At 56.6% G+C, this 9,107-nt stretch overlaps 1 long non-coding RNA gene across 1 annotated transcript; it reads right to left on the reverse strand.

The window, feature by feature from the left end:
- Positions 1 to 918: 918 nt before the first annotated feature.
- Positions 919 to 8,538, reverse strand: LOC144491317 (uncharacterized). The gene is made up of 4 exons (XR_013497427.1): positions 8,401 to 8,538; positions 6,958 to 7,040; positions 2,288 to 2,315; positions 919 to 978 (listed from the first exon to the last, which is right to left on the reverse strand). It is a non-coding gene; the product is annotated as an uncharacterized LOC144491317 (long non-coding RNA).
- Between the last annotated feature and the right edge of the window lie 569 nt (positions 8,539 to 9,107).

Genomic DNA, 9,107 nt, shown 5'->3' on the forward strand with positions numbered 1-9,107 from the left:
CAGGTTAGGGTGGATTGGCCCTGCTAAATTGTCCCTTAGTGTCCAAAGATGTGTAGGTTAGGGTGGATTGGCCCTGCTAAATTGTCCCTCAGTGTCCAAAGATGTGTAGGTTAGGGGGATTGGCCATGCTAAATTGTCGCTTAGTGTCCAAAGATGTGTAGGTTAGGGTGGATTGGCCATGCTAAATTGTCGCTTAGTGTCCAAAGATGTGTAGGTTAGGGTGGATTGGCCATGCTAAATTGTCGCTTAGTGTCCAAAGATGTGTAGGTTAGGGTGGATTGGCCATGCTAAATTGTCCCTTAGTGTCCAAAGATGTGCAGGTTAGGGTGGATTGGCCCCTGCTAAATTGTCCCTTAGTGTCCAAAGATGTGTAGGTTAGGGTGGATTGGCCATGCTAAATTGTCCCTTAGTGTCCAAAGATGTGCAGGTTAGGGTGGATTGGCCCTGCTAAATTGTCCCTCAGTGTCCAAAGATGTGTAGGTTAGGGGGATTGGCCATGCTAAATTGTCCCTTAGTGTCCAAAGATGTGTAGGTTAGGGTGGATTGGCCATGCTAAATTGTCCCTTAGTGTCCAAAGATGTGTAGGTTAGGGTGGATTGGCCATGCTAAATTGTCCCTTAGTGACCAAAGATGTGTCGGTTAGGGAGGGGGAAGGAATGAAACCTGGCCTGTGCGCGTGTGCAAGGGCGCTCCCTAATGTCACCCCCGCCAGGGGTGGTCTGCCGCTTCTCACCCTCTCCGACCCTCCCGGATCCCAGAAGTCCAGTTTTTACCCGACACTCCTCGCGAATCGACCCTCGGTGTGGTACCCCCCCCCCCCCCCCCCCCGAGGGAGTGGGCCTCGCGTCGGGGAGGGGGCTCTCGGAGGAGGGAGCGTACCTGCGCTCGGATCCCGGCCATTAGCTTGCAGCTGTCTGGTGCTGGAAGATGTAGACTTTGGACTGTTCCTCAGCCTCACAGGCACAGTGCGAGTCACTTCTGCAACCAGAGAATGGGAGGATGTAAGAACTATTTGGCCCATCGAGACCGGTCCCCCTCCTACCCCCCCGACGGGGGCGGCGGGGGGGGGTGGGGGCGGGAGGTCAAACGTTGGCAAGCCCACACGCTCCAGATCAAACAACCTCACTCAAATGCAAACATTACGCAGTGCCCAATCCCGCAGTGACCGGAAAAGGCCATTCAGCCCATCGATTCTCTTCTGGATTCATCCAATTATCCCCCACTCTCTCCCTCCTCCCCCCCCCACACGTATCCCTGTACATCCGGCCCCCCCGCACCCCCCACTCTATCCAGTGTGTATCCGATTCCCCCCCTTTCCGAGGGTTCCTGTTGAATCTGCTTCCGCCGCCCGGTCAGGGAGCGCCTTCCAGATCACAACAACTCGCTGCGTTTCCAGAATAACATTCTCCACATCTCCCCCCCCCCCCCGCCCCTTTGGTTCTCTCACCGATTCTCCTCAATCTGTCCGGGGTTAGATACAGAGTAAAGCTCCCCTCTACACTGTCCCCATCAAACACTCCCAGGACAGGTACAGCACGGGGTTAGGTACAGAGTAAAGCTCCCTCTACACTGTCCCCCATCAAACACTCCCAGGACAGGTACAGCACGGGGTTAGATACAGAGTAAAGCTCCCTCTACACTGTCCCCCATCAAACACTCCCAGGACAGGTACAGCACGGGGTTAGATACAGTGTAAAGCTCCCTCTACACTGTCCCCCCATCAAACACTCCCAGGACAGGTACAGCACGGGGTTAGATACAGAGTAAAGCTCCCTCTACACTGTCCCCCATCAAACACTCCCAGGACAGGTACAGCACGGGGTTAGATACAGAGTAAAGCTCCCTCTACACTGTCCCCCATCAAACACTCCCAGGACAGGTACAGCACGGGGTTAGATACAGAGTAAAGCTCCCTCTACACTGTCCCCCCATCAAACACTCCCAGGACAGGTACAGCACGGGGTTTGATACAGAGTAAAGCTCCCTCTACACTGTCCCCCCATCAAACACGCCCAGGACAGGTACAGCACGGGGTTAGATACAGAGTAAAGCTCCCTCTACACTGTCCCCATCAAATACTCCCAGGGCAGGTACAGCACGGGGTTAGATACAGAGTAAAGCTCCCTCTACACTGTCCCCATCAAGCACTCCCAGGACAGGTACAGCACGGGGTTCGATACAGAGTAAAGCTCCCTCGACACTGTCCCCCATCAAACACTCCCAGGACAGGGACAGCACGCGTGGGGGGCACGGTTGGGGTTCAGACTCTACTGACCCAAGGACTCACCTGTTATCGTTGATATCGGTTTCATTGGCTGTGTGGAGGAGAGAGAGAGGGAGGAACGTAAAGCGAGAGAGAGAGGAAGCGGAGAGAAAAAGAGAAAGGCAGAAAAAGTCAGTAAACAGAGGGGTTGATAATCAGTAAACTGCCGGAGGACATTTCACACCCCTCTCACTGGGGGCCCTCCAAAAGACCACACGACATAGGAGCAGAATGAGGCCACTCGGCCCATCGAGTCTGCTCCGCCATTCAACCATGGCTGATATTTTTCTCATCCCCATTCTCCTGCCTTTTCCCCATAACCCCTGATCCCCTTATTAATCAAGAACCTATCTATCTCTGTCTTAAAGACACTCAATGACCCGGCCTCCACAGCCTTCTGCGGCAAAGAGTTCCACAGATTCCCCACTCTCTGGCTGAAGAAATTCCTCCTCATCTCTGTTTTAAAGGATCGTCCCTTTAGCCTGAGGTTGTGCCCCTCTCTGGTTCTAGTTTTTCCTACAGGTGGAAACATCCTTTCCACGTCCACTCTATCCAGGCCTCGCAGTATCCTGCAAGCTTCAATAAGATCCTCATTACAGGAAGGATGTGGAAAAGGTTGAAAGGGTGCAGAGGAGATTTACAAGGACGTTGCCTGGATTGAGTGGCATGCCTCATGAGGATAGGCTGAGGGAGCTCGGTCTTTTCTCCTTGGAGAGACGTAGGATGAGAGGAGACCTAATGGAGGTGTATAAGATGTTGAGAGGTATAGATCGGGTGGACTCTCAGAGGCTTTTTCCCAGGGTGGAAATGGCTGCTACGAGAGGACACAGGTTTAAGGTGCTGGGGGGTAGGTACAGGGGAGATGTTAGGGGGAAGTTTTTCACACAGAGGGTGGTGGGCGAGTGGAATCGGCTGCCGTCAGTGGAGGCGAACTCAATTGGGTCTTTTAAGAGACTCCTGGATGAGTACATGGGACTTAATAGGATGGAGGGTTCTAGGTAGGTCTAGAAGGTAGGGATGTGTTTGGCACAACTTGTGGGGCCGAAGGGCCTGTTTTGTGCTGTAGTTTTTCTATGTTTCTATCCCCCCTCTCTCATCCTTCTCAACTCCAACGAGTACAAACCCAGAGTCCTCAACCCGTTCCTCATACGACAAGCTCTTCATTCCAGGGATCATTCTTGTGAACCTCCTCTGGACCCTTTCCAAGGCCCAGCACATCCTTCCTTAGATACGGGGCTCAAAACTGCTGACAATACTCCAAATGGGGGTTTGACCAGAGCCTTCTACAGCCTCAGAAGTCCATCCCTGCTCTTGTATTCTAGCCCTCTCGACATGAATGCGAACATTGCATTTGCCTTCCTAACCGCCGACTGAACCTGCACGTTAACCTTCAGAGAATCTTGAACAAGGACTCCCAAGCCCCTTTGTGATTCTGATTCCCTGAGCATTTTTCCCATTTAGAAAATAGTCGATGCCTCCATTCCTTCTCCAGTCGGTGTTGTCCGTACAGCTCTCCCGCTGGGGTCTGGAAGGCTGATTCCTGAGCTAAGCCCGTGGTTTGTGTAATTCCTGTCTTGGTCGCTGTGCCGGTCTTGCGTTTTGTACAATTCCCCTGCCAAAGCTGGCTGCCTTCTCCCCCATCTCAAATAAAAACACATCCCCTGTCCTGCGTCAGCCCGCGTTGTACACATCCGCCTGGGCGCCCACGCCAGCCTGCGTTTTATGCGTCTCCTGTTGGGAGCGCTGCGCTGGCTTGTGTTAGTGTGGTCTGTGTTTTTTACTTGTCTTGAGACCAGGGGGCCTGCGCTCCACGCATCTCCTGCTGGGAGCCTCAGTGAGTCTGCGTTTTACGCATCCCGTGCACCGGCTTGCCTTTTACGCATCCTGTGCGCTGACCTCCCTATTACGCATCACCTGTACTGGTTTGTGTTTGACGCGTCTCGCGCACTGGTTTGTGTTTGACGTGTCTCGCGCACTGGCTTGTGTTTGACGTGTCTCACGCACTGGCTTGTGTTTGACGCGTCTCTCGCGCACCGGCTTGTGTTTGACGCGTCTCGCGCACTGGCTTGTGTTTGACGTGTCTCGCGCACTGGCTTGTGTTTGACGCGTCTCGCGCACTGGCTTGTGTTTGATGTGTCTCGCGCACTGGCTTGTGTTTGACGCGTCTCGCGCACTGGCTTGTGTTTGATGTGTCTCGCGCACTGGCTTGCGTTTGACGCAGCGACTGCCAGGGGACCTGCGCTCGTCAATGTTTAATGCAACTCCTGCAATAGACAGAACATCGGATGAGGAGAGAGAGGAGCAGGATAGGCCATTCAGCCCTCCACCCTGCTTTCCCCTCCCAATTCCATAAAACTACGTCCGATCTGACTGTGGGGCCTTAACTTCCAGTGTCCATTCTATCCTGAACCGCCCATAACCCTGGGCCCCGCCTCTTGTCCATCAGTAATCTCTCTCTCACTCGATCTCGAAGATATTCAGTGACCCAGAGACGCCACCCCCCACCGTCCCCCCCCCCCCCCACGCCCCCACCCCACCCCCCCGCCATCCGGGAGAGAATTCCAGAGGCCAAGAGAAGAAATTCCTCCTTCTCTCCTCCTTCAATGGGAGAGAGACCCCCCTCCCCCCGCCTTATTCTGAAACCAGTCTCCACCCCCCCATTCCCAGATCTGTCTCCCCCCATATACACCCCCCCCCCCCCCACCCCCAGTGGAGAACATGCCCCTGTCTCCATCAACAGGGATGAAGTAGAAAGGGTCGCGAGCTTCAGGTTTCTAGGTGTCCAGATCACCAACAACCTGTCCTGGTCCCCCCCACGCCGACACTACAGTTAAGAAAGCCCCACCAACGCCTCTACTTTCTCAGGAGACGAAGGAAATTCGGCATGTCCGCTACGACTCTCACCAACTTTTACAGACGCACCATAGAAAGCATCCTTCCCGGGTGTATCACAGCTTGGTCTGGGGCTCCTGCTCTGCCCAAGACCGCAAGGAACTACAAAGGGTCGTGTGTGTGAACGTAGCCCAGTCCCATCACGCAAACCAGCCTCCCATCCATTGACTCCGTCTACACTTCCCGCTGTCTCGGGGGGGAAAAGCAGCCGGCATAATCAAGGACCCCCCCCAACGCACCCCGGACATTCTCTCTTCCACCTTCTTCCGTCGGGGGGAAAAAGATACAAAAGTCTGAGGTCACGTACCGACCGACTCAAGAACAACTTCTTCCCTGCTGCTGCCGTCAAGACTTTTGAATGGACCGACCTCGCATTAATCTGATCTTTCTCTACACCCCGAGCTGTGACTGTAACACTACATTCTGCACCCTCTCCTTTCCTTCTCTATGAACGGTATGCTTTGTCTGTATAGCACGCAAGAAACAATACTTTTCACCGCCTCCCGATACACGGGACAATAATAAATCAAATCAAAAGCCTGAGAGGACACAGGGGTTGGAATTATCCCTGTGTACCTACCCCTCAACACCTTAAACCTGTGTCCTCTCGTAGCAGCCATTTCCACCCTGGGAAAAAGCCTCTGAGAGTCCACCCGATCTGTGCCTCTCAACATCTTATACACCTCTATCAGGTCACCTCTCATCCTACGTCTCTCCAAGGAGAAAAGACCGAGCTCCCTCAGCCGATCCTCATAAGGCATGCCACTCAATCCAGGCAACATCCTCGTGAATCTCCTCTGCGCCCTTTCAATCTTTTCCACATCCTTCCTGTAATGAGGCGACCAGAACTGAGCACAGTACTCCAAGTGGGGTCTGACGAGGGTCTTATATAGCTGCATCATTATCCCCCGACTCCTAAACTCAATCCCTCGATCGATAAAGGCCAGCACACCATACGCCTTCTTAACCACCAATGATGTGGAGATGCCGGCGTTGGACTGGGGTAAACACAGTAAGAAGTTTAACAACACCAGGTTAAAGTCCGACGGGTTTATTTGGTAGCAAAAGCCACACGAGCTTTCGGAGCCTTAAGCCCCTTCTTCAGGTGAGTGGGAATTCTTAGAATCTTAGAAACCCTACCGTGCAGAAGGAGGCCATTTGGCCCATCGAGTCTGCACCGACCACGATCCCACCCAGGCCCTACCCCCATCTCCACTCACTAATCCCTCTAACCTACACATCTCAGGACACTAAGGGGCAATTTTTAGCACGGCCAATCGACCCTAACCCGCACATCTTTCGGACTGTGGGAGGAAACCGGAGCACCCGGAGGAAACCCACGCAGACACGAGGAGAATGTGCAAACTCCAACACAGACAGCGACCCGAGCCCCGGGGAATCGAACCCAGGTCCCCGGAGCTGTGAAGCAGCAGTGCTAACGCACTGTGCTACCGTGTCGCCCTAAGACAGGACAGGTTGTCCTGTCTGGAGACAATACACGTCTCTTTAACCTGTCTTAATGCTCCCTCCACTCACATTGTTTGTATCTTAAAGACTTGATGAGCTGTAAGTATTTCAATTCCAACCATTATTCTGTAAATTGAGTTTGTGTCTCTATATGCCCTGTTTGTGAACAGAACTCCTCACTCACCCGACGAAGGAGCAGTGCTCCGAAAGCTTGTGGCTTTTGCTACCAGATAACCCTGTTGGACTTTAACCTGGTGTTGTTAGACTTCTTACCGAGTTAGGAGGTCACAGCAGTGACCCGAGCCCGGGGAACCAATTCTGAGGGAGTCTCTTACCGTTGTCTGGGATCTGCGGAGGGTACAGATTGAAGCTGTCTGCGGACGACGTTTTCCCACTGGAACTAGTTCCATTCAGAGAGCTAGGGAGAGACAGAGAGATTTCAGAGACATCAGCGCAGCGCCTAGTGTTCAAACACGTCCACTTGAGGGGCCATAATTCAGGCCCACACCCCCACAGTCAAGACAGCTGGAGTGTCGCACTGTGGGAGGGTAAGTGCTGAGGGAGCGCCGCACTGTGGGAGGGTCAGTGCTGAGGGAGCGCCGCACTGTGAGGGAGGGTCAGTGCTGAGGGAGCGCCGCACTGTGGGAGGGTCAGTGCTGAGGGAGCGCCGCACTGTGTGGGAGGGTCAGTGCTGAGGGAGCGCCGCACTGTGTGGGAGGGTCAGTGCTGTGGGAGGGCCGCACTGTGGGAGGGTCAGTGCTGAGGGAGCGCCGCACTGTGGGAGGGTCAGTGCTGAGGGAGCGCCGCACTGTGTGGGAGGGTCGGTGCTGAGGGAGCGCCGCACTGTGGGAGGGTCAGTGCTGAGGGAGCGCCGCACTGTCGGGGCGCAAGGGAGCGCTGCACTGTGGGAGGGTCAGTGCTGAGGGAGCGCCGCACTGTGCGAGGGTCAGTGCTGAGGGAGTGTCGCACTGTGAGAGGGTCAGTGCTGAGGGAGCGCCGCACTGTGGGAGGGTCGGTGCTGAGGGAGCGCCGCACTGTGCGAGGGTCGGTGCTGAGGGAGCGCCGCACTGTGGGAGGGTCAGTGCTGAGGGAGCGCCGCACTGTGGGAGGGTCAGTGCTGAGGGAGCGCCGCACTGTGGGAGGGTCAGTGCCGAGGGAGCGCCGCACTGTGTGGGAGGGTCGGTGCTGAGGGAGCGCCGCACTGTGGGAGGGTCAGTGCTGAGGGAGCGCCGCACTGTGGGAGGGTCAGTGCTGAGGGAGCGCCGCACTGTGGGAGGGTCAGTGCTGAGGGAGCGCCGCACTGTGGGAGCGCTGCACTGTGGGAGGGTCAGTGCTGAGGGAGCGCCGCACTGTGGGAGGGTCAGTGCTGAGGGAGCGCCGCACTGTGGGAGGGTCGGTGCTGAGGGAGCGCCGCACTGTGGGAGCGCCGCACTGTGGGAGCGCCACACTGTGGGAGGGTCGGTGCTGAGGGAGCGCCGCACTGTGGGAGGGTCGGTGCTGAGGGAGCGCTGCACTGTGGGAGGGTCAGTGCTGAGGGAGTGCCGCACTGTGGGAGGGTCAGTGCTGAGGGAGCGCCGCACTGTGGGAGGGTCAGTGCTGAGGGAGCGCCGCACTGTGGGAGGGTCAGTGCTGAGGGAGCGCCGCACTGTGGGAGCGCCGCACTGTGGGAGCGCCACACTGTGGGAGTGTCGGTGCTGAGGGAGCGCCGCACTGTGGGAGGGTCGGTGCTGAGGGAGCGCCGCACTGTCATTCAGGCAAGACATTAGACGGACACTTACTACTTGTCTCTGGAGTGCTCCGCCAGTCCCGGCACGTACACGGTCGGGTGGCAGCTCTGGAATAGCGTGTTGCTGTAGGCGCAGGAGTCTGGGTGACGGCCCCCATGGGTGCTGACGGGGGAGCAGGCTGAGTGATGTCCCGGGCGAACAGGCTTGGCTGTAAGACAGAACGGCAGGGTCACAGCGTCGGGCGGGGCAGGAGGAGGCCCCTCGTGTCTCTGCTAGCCCTGTGCAGGATCAACCCAACCCATCTCCACTTCCTCCTGTTCCCCCCTGTACCCACAACGTCCCCCCTGCAACAATCTCCCCCGCCCCCCCAGCTTTCCCCCCCCTATCCAGTGTGTATCCGATTCCCCCCTTTTTGAGGGATCCTACGGAATCTGCTTCCTCCCTGTCAGGGAGTGCCATCTCTCCCCCTCTCCCCCCGTCTCTCCCCCCGTCTCTCCCCCTCTCCCAACGTCTCTCCCCCTCTCCCCCCGTCTCTCCCCCTCTCCCCCCGTCTCTCCCCCTCTCCCCCCGTCTCTCCCCCTCTCCCCCCGTCTCTCCCCCGTCTCTCCCCCTCTCCCAACGTCTCTCCCCCTCTCCCCCCGTCTCTCCCCCTCTCCCAACGTCTCTCCCCCTCTCCCCCCGTCTCTCCCCCTCTCCCCCCGTCTCTCCCCCTCTCCCCCGTCTCTCCCCCCGTCTCTCCCCCTCTCCCCCCGTCTCTC

Source organism: Mustelus asterias, unplaced genomic scaffold, assembly GCF_964213995.1.
Source record: "Mustelus asterias unplaced genomic scaffold, sMusAst1.hap1.1 HAP1_SCAFFOLD_5012, whole genome shotgun sequence".
Classification (NCBI taxonomy): domain Eukaryota; kingdom Metazoa; phylum Chordata; class Chondrichthyes; order Carcharhiniformes; family Triakidae; genus Mustelus; species Mustelus asterias.